The 15422-nt window shown below is 38.7% G+C and overlaps 1 pseudogene; it reads right to left on the bottom strand.

Annotated features, from left to right (window-relative positions):
- The window catches only part of LOC129561275 (solute carrier family 25 member 36-like), a 29161-nt pseudogene extending 14023 nt beyond the window's left edge, over positions 1 to 15138 (bottom strand).
- Between the last annotated feature and the right edge of the window lie 284 nt (positions 15139 to 15422).

Here is a 15422-nt window from a genome sequence, read left to right as displayed (position 1 = left end):
TATTGAAAGATGATGCTGTGAAAGTGCTGCACTCTATATGCCAGCAGATTTGGAAAACTCAGCAGTGGCCACAGGACTGGAAGAGGTCAGTCTTCATTGCAATCCCAAAGAAAAGCAATGCCAAAGAATGCTCAAACTACCGCACAATTGCACTCATCTCACACGCTAGTAAAGTCATGCTCAAAATTCTCCAAGCCAGGCTTCAGCAGTATGTAAACCGTGAACTCCCAGATGTTCAAGCAGGTTTTTGAAAAGGCAGCAGCACCAGAGATCAAATTGCCAACATCCGCTGGATCATGGAGAAAGCAAGAGAGTTTCAGAAAAACATCTATTTCTGCTTCATTGACTATGCCAAAGCCTTGGACTGTGTCGATCACAATAAACTGTGGAACATTCTTAAAGAGATGGGAATACCAGACCACCTGACCTGCCTCTTGAGAAACCTGTATGCAGGTCAGGAAGAAACAGTTAGAACTGGACATGGAACAACAGACTGGTTCCAAGTAAGAAAAGGTGTACGTCAAGGTTGTATATTGTCACCTTGCTTATTTAACTTATATGCAGAGTACATCATGAGGAACGCTGGCCTGGAAGAAGCACAAGCTGGAATCAAGATTGCTGGGAGAAATATCAATAACCTCAGATACGCAGATGGCACTACCCTTATGGCAGAAAGTGAAGAGGAACTCAAAAGCCTCTTGATGAAAGTGAAAGAAAAGAGTGAAAAGGTTGGCTTGAAGCTCAACATTCAGAAGACAAAGATCATGGCATCTGGTCCCATCCCTTCATGGGAAATGGATGGAAAAACAGTGGAAACAGTGTCAGACTTTATTTTTGGGGGCTCCAAAATTACTGCAGATGCTGATTGCAGCCATGAAATTAAAAGACGCTTACTCCTTGGAAGGAAAGTTATGACCAACCTTGATAGTATATTAAAAAGCAGAGACATTACTTTGCCAACCAAGGTTCGTCTATTCAAGGCAATGGTTTTTCCCGTGGTCATGTATGAATGTGTGAGTTGGACTGTGAAGAAGGCTGATCGCCGAAGAATCGATGCTTTTGAACTGTGGCATTGGAGAAGACTCTTGAGAGTCCCTTATACTGCCAGGAGATCCAACCAGTCCATTCTAAAGGAGATCAGTCCTGGATGTTCATTGGAGGGATTCATGCTGAAGCTGAAACTGCAATACTTTGGCCACCTCATGCGACGGGTTGACTCACTGGAAAAGACTCTGATGCTGGGAAAGGTTGGGGGCGGGAGGAGAAGGGGACGGCCGAGAATGAGATGGCTGGATGGCATCACCGATTCTGTGGACATGGGTTTGAGTGTACTCCGGGAGGTGGTGATGGACAGGGAGGCCTGGCGTGCTGTGATTCATGGGGTCAAGGAGAGTCGGACACGACTGAGCGACTGAACTGAACTGAACTGAATTACTTTACATTATTGTATTGGTTTTGCCATACATTGACATGAGTCTGCCCTGGGTGTACATGTGTTCCCCATCTTGAACCCCCCTCCCACCTCCCTCCCCAACCCATCCCTCTAAAATAGTCTCTATGATGAAACTCTCTTAGTTTCTCCATTCTCTTCTCCAGTTTGTGAGCTTCTTTATGACTGTTTCTTCGAACTCTATCAGGTAAATTACTTTTCTCCACTTGACTGAAGATTGTTTTCTGTAATTTTAGTTTCTTTTTTCATTTGGATCATATTCCTCTCTTTCCTCATTTGTTTAACTTTTTGTTATGAATTAGGTAAAATACCTACTTGTACTATTGAAGGAGTAGTCATGTGTAGACTGCTTGCACTTGTAAACTTTGGCAGACTGGGTGGAACTATAGCAAACCCTGGTTTGGGTCAGTTCCTGGCCCAAAGTCACCTTGGTAATGTGGTTGGGGAGGGGTGCAGGCATAGCCAGAAGGTATCCTAGAGAATCTCAACCAGCGGTGCCTCTGACTCTGGAGAAAACGTCAGCAATTCTCTGCCTGTTTGGCAGAATTTCCAGGGTTCATAAATAAATTTACTTCCCATATAGCCCAGATGCCACTTAAACTACTGACTTTTCACTGTATACCCTGGTGGGCAAGTCTGTGCTCAGGCCCCTCAGCAATAACCCTATTACAGATTGCCACATAGAGAACGGAGTTACTATGAATACTGTTTCTCCATCGTTTCTGCCATTTCCTATGTGACCATCCTATGTGAACTCCCTGTACAATCAACATTTGGGTATTCTTTGAGAGAAATTGCTATTTACAAAGGTATAGATTCACTGTGTCTATTGGAAGAGGTAGGTGCAGGGACTTCTAAATCATCATCTTCTACCACTGTACTTCTTCAAAGTACAGTCTATCCATTTCAAATTCATGCCATGTTTCTCTAACCCAGCTCTCTGGAGTTCTACTACATGGAGACATTCAGGGACCAAGGATGCTGGAGGCTTCTAGTGTCCTATATATAACATATGGCCCCCTTGGTCACAATAACATGGAAAAAGACAGATGGAGACTTTTCTCTATTTTCTTTGGGGTCACAGATGTCATTATCAAGCCAGACCAGTGGCTCAAACTAGTAGTTCCCCAGCCTCCCTCTAGGTGTGCTAGGAAAAAAAAAAAAAAAAAAGGAATGGGTGAAGCAACAAAGTGAAAAGAGCTGTAGGTTATTTATTTATTTATTTATTTTTATATATAAACAGCTACTGAACTGGTGACATAACTCCCCTAAACCTCAGGTTCTTCATCTGTGAAATAAGAGAATAAAAATGAATGATCTTTATTGTCCTCTCCAACACTAAAATTCACTGATGGCAAAATGCATGCAAGCAAACAGCACGTAAATGCACATGACTCTGTTTAATAAAACTTTGTTCAGAAAAAAAGGGTAATAGGCCAGATTTAGCTCATTTGACATAGTTTGCCAGTCAGTGATCTAGTGCAGTCCCTCTTGGATAGGTGACACTTTTTTCTTCCTCCACTGTCTAATACTCAGAAAGGATTTAGTTTCACATTTTCAAATGTCAAAGAAATGAGATGAGGGAAAACTTTTCAGTTTTAGAAGAATTGTACACTCTTTTGCACTTATATTTTCTATCTAGAAATTTTAATGATGTCACTTCCAGCTTAAATGTAAAGATATGCCTCATTTTATTGCATTCCACTTTATTACACTTTGCAGATATTGCATTTTTACAAAGTGAAGATTTGTGGCAAACCTGACACAAACTCTACCAGTTTTTGAGTGTTAGTGTAAACACATGTAGTATAATTTTATAAGTCTAGAAAGCCTAAGACTTTGGAGGAGATGATTTAATTTAAAATTTGTCAGTTGGAGACTCAGAATTTATATGTACAGTAAAATATATGATTCTAAGAATAATAATTGATCAAAGTAGGAAGCACAGATATTTAAGTTGATGGGTAGAAATTTCCATCCCAAGAGCTGCGACCTACAAATATAGATGGTCATTACTTCTTGTATCTCTGAAAATCAAGCTTATGTCCAAATAAGTAGATCAAAACATGGAGCAAGTCACACTAAAATATAGCAATGACCACTTCTACCACAGAAATCCACGTGTCATAGATTGTCTGTGAAATATCTTTCTAAAGTTTCATAAATCTAATCCAAAGTTGCCTGCACTCTTGGAGAAAGTGGCTTTTACCTTCACAAGAGATAAAGAAGTCAAGAATCAGAAATGGGTTGTATGCCTTCTTCCAAATACATAATTTTTTTATTGCATTCTCCAGATAAGAGGGATTTGAAGGCATGTAAAAGTTTAAGTGGAGAAGGAAATGGCAGCCCACTCCAGTGTTCTTGCCTGGAGAATCCCAGAGACGGCGGAGCCTGGTGGGCTACCATCTATGGGGTCGCACAGAGTCGGACACGACTGAAGTGACTTAGCAGCAAAAGTTTAAGTAACTCTTAAGCCAAAATCTTTGTTCTCAATTTGGCTTTATAGTATATATCCTTAGGACAAATGTTCTTCTTGCACCATATACTGTCGTTATTTTCTAAGTATTTTACAATTGTTTATTAACATGGATTTCGGTTCATACAATACACAATGATATTTTAACACTTATCTTGTCTCATTTTCTACCGCATTCTTCTGGGAATTAAAAAAAAAACATAAAACAACAGTGCAATGAAGAAATTATTATTCCTATCACACAAACTTTCCTTTGTCAAAAATGGTGTCAGCACGGTGAGGATGTAGTTTAATTTCTAATCCTTATATGGTTTGGAACGTGAGTCAGTTTGGTTACAAACAAAACAAAACAAAAGTCAATCTTCTTTGGAAAAGGTCAGCCTCTTCTTTTAAGATGAGGTAAATAATGTGTAATTCTAATCAGGACAGGCCAAATAAAAATAATCTGGACACAAACTACAAAGTTATTTACAAGGGACGCAAAGACTGATTATGTTATGAAAGGAGATTAATTGTTAAAATATTAAAAAAAAATGTATATCTAAAATACACACTATGTCTGAGGGAGAACAAACTTAAATAAGGAAGATTTCCAAAACTGGACTAAGGACCTCATTGGAGAAGGTATGATACAGCCACTGGATGACAGATGTTTTTGCCAGGTTGCAGGAGTCAGAGTTTGTCTACTACAGTCAGTCAAGTAGGAAAGAAACCTCTAGGGTACAAGCAAGCCAGTGTTGGTGTACAGTTACCTGGAGTGAACTGGGACACAGTTTCACATTTGATGACTGGAGCTGGCAGTATCTATTTTGGGAAGACTTGGGAAGGTGGTCACTGCATTCAGATTTGGGCGTCTACAGTTGTCCCAGGACTGTGTGTTTTGGACATGCACCTGGGTCAGGTCACCACTAGGTGTCTTCACATACTTGCACTACTGACAGTATAGCAGGAGTAGAAAATTAATAATTAATATTAAAAACCCTACAACACACCTTAATGAGAAATAAAACACCCTCTCTTCTACTGTATCCTCCCAGTACACTTTTGATGGGGCTTCCCAGGTGGCACAGTTGCAAAGATTCCACCTGCCAATGCAGGAGATGCAAGAGACACAGTTTGATTTCTGGGCCAGGAAAATGCCCTAGAGAAATGGCAACCCACTCCAGTATTCTTGCCTGGAAAATTCCAGGGACAGAGGAGTCTGGTGGACTACAGTCCAGGAAATCATGAAGAGGCAGACAGGACTGAACACTCACACCCACTCTGTAGATAAGTTTAACAGTGTGCTCATTGTGAAGAAGTGCTTAGCAGTCCAGTTTATTTTTATAGGCCAGATGCTGAATTTTGACAGGAAATAAATCGATAATTGGTATATATGGGACAAGCCAACCATTGATTTTCTCACTTCAAATCATTGTACATTTGGCCTTTAGGGAATATGAAGGGTGGGGTGCTGACCCTCCTCTACTATTGAAAACCTTCATATAACTTGTATTCAACCCTCCATATACGTGATTCCTGCATATGAGAGCTTTTACATCTATGATTCAATGAACAGCATATCAAGCAGTACTGTAGAATTAGCATTGGGAAAAATGATCTATAAAAATAATGGATCCAAACAATTCAAACCCCTGTTGTTCAAGGTAAACTGTCATTAGCCAATATTCCACCAATATGAGGATGATTCTAGATTAATATCTTAATTTTAAATAATCATGGACTTAAATCTTCTTTGCTATCTATAAAAATGTTTTATATAAAGTTGGAACATTTGTCTCATGGGCTGTTGGCCAGATGTCATGATTAACTTATAAGCTGATTCACATTATTTTTAATGTAATCTTCTAAAGATTGTTTAGTATATTTCAGTTTATTTTCTCTTTCAAAATAAATTATTTATTTCTAGTAAACTCGTTGTAAGCCAGTAAAAGAAGGATCCCACACCCCAACATCCACATAGAGAGAATAAAATTGATCCTATAAATCACTGTAGGACTTTCTCTGTTATATAATACATAGCTGTGATTGGAAGGGTTGATGAATAGAATGAATATTAAAACAATTATCTTTTGATTAGTTAAGACAACATTAACCTGTGTGTTTATTGTGCTTATACTATGTTGTATGTAGTTTTAAAAATGAAAGATGGAAACACAAGTGACATAAACAACATGGTAGAATGAGAGTTTCTAGTGCTCATTCTCTTCTAAAAACAACCATTTGAACAACTACCCATGGACAGAAATATCTTGACAAGACTTATGAATTCCAGGTTAAGTCCTTACGGAGAAGCCCAGAAATAAGAGAAGATACACTGGAGAGAGGACAGGAAAGACAACTTCATATTAACCAATTGCTCTTGGTCTTTTGTATATACAGAGACAATTTCCTTATGGAGGGAGAGTAAAGTAAGCAACAAAGCCAGCACAGAGCCGTCGGAGTGCCAGGTCACACTCTGTGGCTTCAGGCTCCAGGTGTGCTCTCATAAATCCAGATTCTTGGCCCATGCCTGCATCAGGTTAGACTCCAGGCTCTAGACTGGACCAATATAGTGCCATGGTGAGCTCTAAAGGCTCTATCACCAGGTTTTACCCTCAAGAGTGTCTGGCACCTAGTCGGCTCCAAGTGACGTAGGATGCAGGTCTGTCCATGCAGACTCAGGTGTCAGGCCCAGCACCTTGGATTCAAGTGCCAGATCCACTCACAGATCCAAAACTAAGGCCTTATCCAGGGAACTCAGATTCTAATCTTGCCTCCATGGACAGAAGAATCAAAAAAATCAACAAATAAAAGTTATAGTGCTGAAGAAAAAAATGATCAAACTGGATAATTAAATAAAGAACATCAACAACAGACTCAGTGAAAACAAACAGAAACAGTGAACTAAAAGACAGGTCATTTAATATTATTCAGTCAGAGGATCAAAAAAATAAAGAAAAGGAAAGGGGAAAAAATAAAAAATAATGAAGAAAGCTTATGTGAATTATGGATTATCATTAAGAAAAAAATCATCAATACATTGTTGGAACCCCAGAATGGAAAGAGTGGCTGAATGCTTATTTAAATAAATAATGGCTAAGAAATTCCAAAACATAAGAAGAGATTTAGAAATTTAAGTTCATGAAGTTCATGTATCTTCCAAAATATTCAATCTAAAAAGATCCTTTTAATGATACATTAAAGCTACATAAAATCAAAGTCAAAAAATAACATTTAAAAGCAGCAAGATAAAATAATTCCTTACAGAAAAGGGAGCCCTGCAAGGTTATTAGCAGATTTCTTAATTAAAACCGCAGGCTAGGAAAGAGTAAGACAATATATTCAATACATTTAAAGTGCTGGTGGGAGTGTGGGGGGAGTCATGTGGAACCCTGCCAACCAATAATAGTTTGCCCCATAAAGATGTTCTCAGAAATGAAGAGTTTAGCACTCTTCTGAAGTTAAAAAAAAAGAAGTGATAGCAGTTTGTAACCACTATTCATGCCTTACAGAAAATACAAGAGTTTTTAAAGTAAATAATTTGAAGACTCATAAAAGTACAAAACTCATTGTAAAATAAATAAATTAAAAATAAATAAATAAAAAGTCAATAGGAAAAAACATTATCAAATTCAGTATACTTTAATACTATGTATGTATGACTTTTAACTCTGCTATGAAAGTTAAAAGGCAAAGTATTAAAAATAACTATAGCTACAATGTGTTAACAGATACATCATATATGAAAGATAAAAATTATGACAAATACATATAATAAAAACGTGGAAAGAGGAGAAGTTAAAGTGTGGAGTTGTTGTTTGCAATTCAAGTTATGTTGTCACCACTTTAAAATAGAACATATTTACAAGATGTTTTATATAGGTTTTATAGCAACCAAAATAGACTATCTGTGCTGAAAGGAAAAAAAAAAAAAGAAAAAAAAAACAACTGCTAATAAAGAATGGTTTATCCAGCAAAACTGTCCTTCAAAAACTAAGGAGAAATACTTTCCTAGATTAATAAAAGCCTATTTTTATCACCACTATAACTACCTTAGAAGGAATGTTAAAGTGAGTCTTTCAAGTTGAAATAAAAGGTCACTAGTTAGCAAAACAAAATAATATGGAAGTACAAAGCTCACTGACACTGATACATGTGAATATATAGTCAAATATGGAATACAATCATAGTATAATAGTGGTACATAAATAACTTTTCCTCTGAAACAGAATTTAAAACACAAAAATATTAAAAATAGCTATAATATAAATGTTATTATAATATAATTTGAATATATAGAATAAATATGGGAATACCAAATATAAGTATAAAATGAGGCAAATTTCACATTAATAACACGAAGTATGTGAGCAAGGTGTAGTGAAGGATAGAATTTTAGTGTTCGAATGAAATAAAATTATCAATTAAAGATAGAATGTTGTAAAATTAGAATGATATACATATAATAAACTTTAAGTAAGATACATGGTCAAAATAAAGAAAATGCATATAGAAGATACAGCATGAAAGAGAAAGAACTTAAAGCATGTCACCACAAACACAACAAAAAATAAATACAGAGGAAAGAAAAACAGCAAGAAAGGAAAAGGAAGACAAAAAGGCTATAAGCTGGGAAAAAACAAACAAATTGGCAGCAGTATGCATTTTGTTGTTGTTCAGGTGCCAAGTTGTATCTAATTCTTTGCGACCCCATGGACTGCAGCAGGCCAGGCTTCCCTGTCATTCGTTATCTCCTGAAATTTGCACATATTCATGTCGATTGAGTTAGTGATGGATGCCATTCAATCATCTCATCATCTGTTGCCCCCTTTTCCTCCTGCTCTCAATCTTTCCCAGCATCAGGGTCTTTCCCAATGAGCCAGCTCTTCACATCAGTTGGCCAAAATACTGGAGCTTCAGCTTCAGCATCAGTCCTTCCAATGAATAGTCAAGGTTGATTTCCCTTAGGGTTGATTGGTTTGATCTCCTTGCTGTCCAAGGGATTTTCAAGAGTCTTCTCCAGAACCACAGTTTGAAAGCATCAGTTAGTTCCTCAGAGTTCAGCACTCAGTCTTTTTATGGTCCAACTCTCACATCCATACATAACCACTGGAAAAACCATAGCTTTGACTTCACGGAACTTTGTCAGCAAAGCGATGGCTCTACCTTTTAATACATTGTCTAGGTTTGTCATAGCCTTTCTTCTAAAAAGAAAGTGTTTTTTAATATCATGGCTGCAAGTCAATATCCCCAGTGATTTTGGAGCCCAAGAAAACAAAAGCTGTCACTGTTTCCATTTGTTCCCCATCTATTTGACATGAAGTAATGGAACTCTATGCCATGATCTTATTATTATTATTTTTTAATGTTTAGTTTTAAGCCAGCTTTTTCACTCTCCTCCTTCACCTTCATCAGAAGGCTCATTAGTTCCTCTTTGCTTTTTTGCCATTAAAGTGGTACCATCTGCATGGTGACACTAGTAGTAAAGAACTTGCCTAGCAACGCAAGCTTTACAGGAGACTCAAGTTCAATCCCTAGGTCATGAAGGTCCCCTGGAGAAGGGCATGGAAATCCACTTCAGTATTTTTGCCTAGAGAATCTCATGGGTAAAGGAACCCTGTTTGCTACAGTCAATAGGGTTTCAAAGGTTTGGACATAACTGAAGCAAATTAGCATGCACACACATCTGAATATCTGATGTTGTTGACATTTCTCCCAGCAATCTTGATACCAGTTTGTGATTCATCCAGTTTTACATTTTGCATGATGTACTCTACGTAGAAGTTAAAAAGCAGAGTGATATTAAACAGCCGAGACATGCTCCTTTTCCAATTTTGAACCAGTCCTTTGTTCCATGACCTGTTTTAATTGTTGCTTCTTGACCTGCATACTGGTTTCTCAGGAGGAAAGTAAGGTGCTCTGGTATTTCCATATCTTTAAGAATTTTCCACAGCTTGTTATGATCCACACAGTGAAAGATTTTAGCACAGTCAAAGAAACAGAAGCAGATTTTTTCTGGAAACCTCTTTATTTATTTATTTTTTCTATGATCCAGAGGATGTTGGCAATTGGATCTTTGGGTTCCTCTGTCTTTTTAAATCGTGTTTGAACATTTAGAAGCTTTTCATTCACATATTGTTGAAATCTAGCTTGAAGGATTTGGGGCATTACCTTGCTAGTATGTGAAATGAGTGCAAATGTGTGGCAGTTGGAACATTATTTGGTATTGCACTTCTTTGGGATTGGAATGAAAACTGACTTTTTCCAGCTCTGTGGTCACTACTGAGTTTTCCAAATTTTCTGGAATATTGAGTGCAGCACTTTCACAGCATCATCTTTTAGGACTTGAAATAGCTTAGCTGGAATTCCATCACCCCCACTAGTTTTGTTCATGGTAATGCTTCCTAATGCCCACTTGCCTTCACACTGCATGATGTCTGGCTCCCGGTTGAGTGATCACACCATCATGGTTATCTGGGTCATTAAGACCTTTTTTGTACAGTTCCTATGTGTATTCTTATGACCTAGTCTTACTATCTTCTGCTTCTATTAGGTGCTTGCTGTTTCTGTCCTTTATTGTACCCATCTTAGAATAAAATGTTCCCTTGGTGTCTAATTTTCTTGAAGAAATCTCTAGCTTTTCCCATTCTGTTGTTTTCATCTATTTCTTTGCATTGGGCTTCTCTAGTGGCTCAGACAGTAAAGTATGTCTTTACCTTTTGGCAATAATATTAAAGGTAAATGAATTAAACTCTCTACTTAGTTCAAGTCAGCTGCTCAGTCGTGTCCGACTCTTTGTGACCCCATGAATCACAGCACGGCAAGCATCCCTGTCCATCACCAACTCCCAGATTTCACTCAAACTAATGTCCATCGAGTCAGTGATGCCATCCAGCCATCTCATGCTCTGTCGTCCCCTTCTCCTTCTGCCCCCAATCCTTCCCAGCATCAGTGTCTTTTCCAGTGAGTCAACTTGTCACATGAGGTGGCCAAAGTATTGGAGTTTCAGCCTTAGCATCAGTCCTTCCAATGAACACCCAGGATTGTTCTCCTTTAGGATGGACTGGTTGGATCTCCTTGCAGTCCAAGGGACTCTCAAGAATCTTCTCCAGTACCACAGTTCAAAAGCATTAAATTCTTTGGCGATCAGCTTTCTTCACAGTCCAACTCTCACATCCATACATGACCACGGGAAAACCAAAGCCTTGACTAGACGGAAATTGGTTGGGAAAGTAATGTTTCTGCTTTTTAATATGATTTCTAGGTTGGTCATAACTTTCCTTCCAAAAAGAGTCTGAAATGCAGTACTTGGATGCAATCATATAAATGAGAGAAAGATTTCTGTTCATTTCCAAGGCAAACCATTCAATATTACGGTAACCCAAACCTATGCCCCAACCAGTAATGCTGAAGAAGCTGAAGTTGAACGGTTTTATGAAGACTTACAAGACCTTTTAGAACTAACACCAAAAAAAGATGTTCTTTTCATTATAGGGGACTGAAATGCAAAAGTAGGAAGTCAAGAAACACCTGGAGTAACAGGCAAATTTGGCCTTGGAGCAGGAAATGAAGCAGGGAAAATGCTAATAGAGTTTTGCCAAGAGAATGCATTGGTCATAGCAAACACCTTCTTCCAACAAGACAAGAGAAGACTCTACACATAGACATCACCAGATGGTCAACACTGAAATCAGATTGATTATATTCTTTGCAGCCAAAGATGGAGAAACTCTATACAGTTAGCAAAAACAAGACCAGGAGCTGACTGTGGTTCAGATCATGAACTCCTTATTGCCAAATTCAGACTTAAATTGAAGAAAGTAGGGAAAACCACTAGACCATTCAGATATGACCTAAATCAAATCCCTTATGACTATACAGTTGGAGTAAGAAATAGATTTAAGGGACTAGATATAATCGATAGAGTGCCTGATGAACAATGGACGGAGGTTCGTGACATTGTACAGAAGACAGGGATCAAGACCATCCCCATGGAAAAGAAATGCAAAAAAGCAAAAGGGCTGTCTGAGGAGGCCTTACAAATAGCTGTGAAAAGAAGAGAAGTGAAAAGAAAAGAAGAAAAGGAAAGATATAAGCATCTGAATGCAGAGTTCCAAAGAATAGCAAGGCAAGATAAGTAAGCTTTCCTCAGCAATCAATGCAAAAAAATAGAGGAAAACAACAGAATAGGAAAAACAAGAGATCTCTTCAAGAAAATTAGAGATACCAAGGGAATATTTCATGCAAAGATGGGCTCAATAAAGGACAGAAATGGTTTCGACCTAACAGAAGCAGAAGATATTAAGAAGAGGTGGCAAGAATACACAGAAGAACTGTACAAAAAAGATCTTCATGACCAAGATAATCACGATGGCATGATCACTCACCTGGAGCCAGACATCTTGGAATGTGAACTCACGTGGGCCTTAGAGAACATCACTATGAACAAAGCTAGAGGAGGTGATGGAATTCCAGTTGAGCCATTTCAAATCCTGAAAGATGATGCTGTGAAAGTGCTGCACTCAATATGGCAGCAAATTTGGAAAACTCAGCAGTGACCACAGGACTGGAAAAGGTCAGTCTTCATTCCAATCCCAAAGAAAGGCAATGTCAAAGAATGCTCAAACTGCCGCACAATTGCACTCATCTCTACTTAAGGGCCATGGAATTATGAAATGAATAAATAAACAACACCCAACTATATACTGTCTAAAGGAGACTCACTCCTTATAAAGTTCCTATATGAAAAGCCCATAAATATCTGCATACTCAATGGTAAAAAAATGAAAACTTTTAAACTAAGACCTGAAACAAGGGATGAATTCCTTTTTTATCACTTCTAGTCAACATGGTACTGGAAGTATTAGCCTAGCAATTTGATAAGAAAGGAAAAAAAAAATGACACCCCAATTGTAAAGGAAGATGTAAAATTATTTCTGATTGTGGATGACATAACTTTATATATAGAAAACTAAATGTTGCACTACACACACTTTTTATAACTAAAAAAATAAATTTAATGAAGTTGCATATTGCAAAATCAACATAAATATATCAGTTGCCTTTGTATACACTAACAAAAAACAATTGAAAAGGACATGGGGAAATTATCCTATTTACAATGGCATCTAAAGAAAACAAAACAAAATACTAGGGATAAACTTAACCAAGATAATGAACGACTCATTCACTGAAAACTGCAAAACACTGCTGGAAGAAAAGAGACAGATATCAATGAAAAGAGATTCCATGTCCCAGGATTATAAAATTTAATATTATTAAGATGTCTGTACAACCCAAATCAATCTTCAGATTCCTTCAGATCCCAATAAATATCAGTTCTAGTGATATTTTTGTAGAAATGGGAAAAATCAAATATTTATGTGGAATAAACAAAGGACCCCAAATATCCAAAACAATCTTGAAAATGAGGAATAAAGAGAACTTCATTCTTCTTGACCTGAAGACATACAATCATATTATAATAATCAAGGCAATATCCAAGAATAAAGACAGCCACACAGACCAAAGGAACAGTAATAAAACCCAGAAGTAAATCCTGCCACATATGGGTAAATCATCTTTGACAAGGGTGCCAAAATCACACAAAGATGAAAGGATTGTTCAGTTCAGTTCAGTCGCTCTGTCTTGTCCGACTCTCCGCGACCCCATGAATTACAGCACGCCAGGCCTCCCTGTCCATCACCAACTCCCGGAGTTCACTCAAACTCATGTCCACAGAGTCGGTGATGACATCCAGCCAACTCATTTTCTGTCGTCCCCTTCTCCTTCGGGCCCCCAACCTTTCCTAGCATCAGAGTCTTTTCCAGTGAGTCAACATGTCGCATGAGGTGGCCAAAGTATTGGAGTTTCAGCTTTAGCATCAGTCCTTCCAATGAACACCCAGGATTGATCTCCTTTAGAATGGACTGGTTAGATCTCTTGCAGTCCAAGGGACTCTCAAGAGTCTTCTCCAACACCACAGTTCAAAAGCATCAATTCTTTGGCGATCAGCCTTCTTCACAGCCCAACTCTCACATCCATACATGACCACGGGAAAAACCATAGCCTTAACTAGACGGACCTTTGCTGGCAAAGTAATGTCTCTGCTTTTTAATATACTATCAAGGTTGGTCATAACTTTCCTTCCAAGGAGTAAGCGTCTTTTAATTTCATGGCTGCAATCAGCATCTGCAGTGTTTTTGGAACCCAAAAAGAAAAAGTCTGACACTGTTTCCACTGTTTTTCTATTTCCCATGAAGTGATGGGACCAAATGCCATGATCTTTGTTTTCTGAATGTTGAGCTTCAAGCCAACGTTTTCACTCTCCTCTTTCACTTTCATCAAGAGGCTTTTGAGTTCCTCTTCACTTTCTGCCATAAGGGTAGTGTCATCTGCATATCTGAGGTTATTGATATTTCTCCCAGCAATCTTGATTCCAGCTTGTGCTTCTTCCAGCCCCCCGTTCCTCATGATGTACTCTGCATATAATTTAAATAAGCATGGTGACAATATACAACCTTGACGTACTCCTTTTCCTATTTGGAACCAGTCTGTTGTTCCATGTACAGTTCTGACTGTTGCTTCATGACCTGCATACAGGTTTCTCAAGAGGCAGATCAGGTGGTCTGGTATTCACATCTCTTTCAGAATTTTCCACAGTTTATTGTGATCCACACAGTCAATGGCTTTGGCATAGTAAATGAAGCAGAAATAGATGTTTTTCAGGAACTCTCTTGCTTTCTCCATGATCCAGCGGATATTGGCAATTTGATCTCTGGTGCCTCTGCCTTTTCTAAAACCTGCCTGAACATCTGGGAGTTCACGGTTCACATATTGCTGAAGCCTGGGTTGGAGAATTTTGAGCATGACTTTACTAGCATGTGAGATGAGTGCAATTGTGCAGTAGTTTGAGCATTCTTTGGCATTGCCTTTCTTTGGGATTGGAATGAAGACTGACCTTTTCCAGGCCTTTGGCCACTGCTGAGTTTTTTAGATGTGAGAGACGCCGGCCCTGGCAGCGCAGACACGAGAGATGCAGGCCCCGGTGCAACCGACCTGGCAAAGAGGCGCAGCAGTGAGGACCTACCCCACGCCTGAAGCCAGGGCTGGAGGCCGAGAGGAGCTTCCCCACGTCCAATAGGCGGTGGCTGTGCGGGTACAGGAGGGCCGAGAGCAGCTTATCCACGTTCATGATCAGGAGCGCCGGCCTTGAGGAGATACCCCTCATCCAAGGTAAGGTGCAGGGGCTTCACTTTCTTGGAGCAGCTGTGAAGAGATATCCCATGCCCAAGGTAAGAGAAACCCAAATAAGACAGTAGGTATTGCGAAGAGGAATCAGAGGGAAGACACACCGAAATCATAATCACAGGAAACTAGTCGATCTGATCACATGGACCACAGCCGAATGTGGTCCACTGGAGAAGGGAATGGCAAACCACTTCAGTATACTTGCCTTGAGAACCCCATGAACAGTATCAAAGGGCAAAATGATAGGCTACTGAATGAGGAATT

The sequence above is a fragment of the Moschus berezovskii genome, chromosome 10 (assembly GCF_049115385.1).
Source record: "Moschus berezovskii isolate FMDL1 chromosome 10, NW_MosBer_1.0, whole genome shotgun sequence".
NCBI classification, from domain to species: Eukaryota; Metazoa; Chordata; class Mammalia; order Artiodactyla; family Moschidae; genus Moschus; species Moschus berezovskii.
The sequence above is the reverse complement of the archived record's forward strand: the minus strand, read 5'-3'. Positions and strand labels throughout refer to the sequence as shown.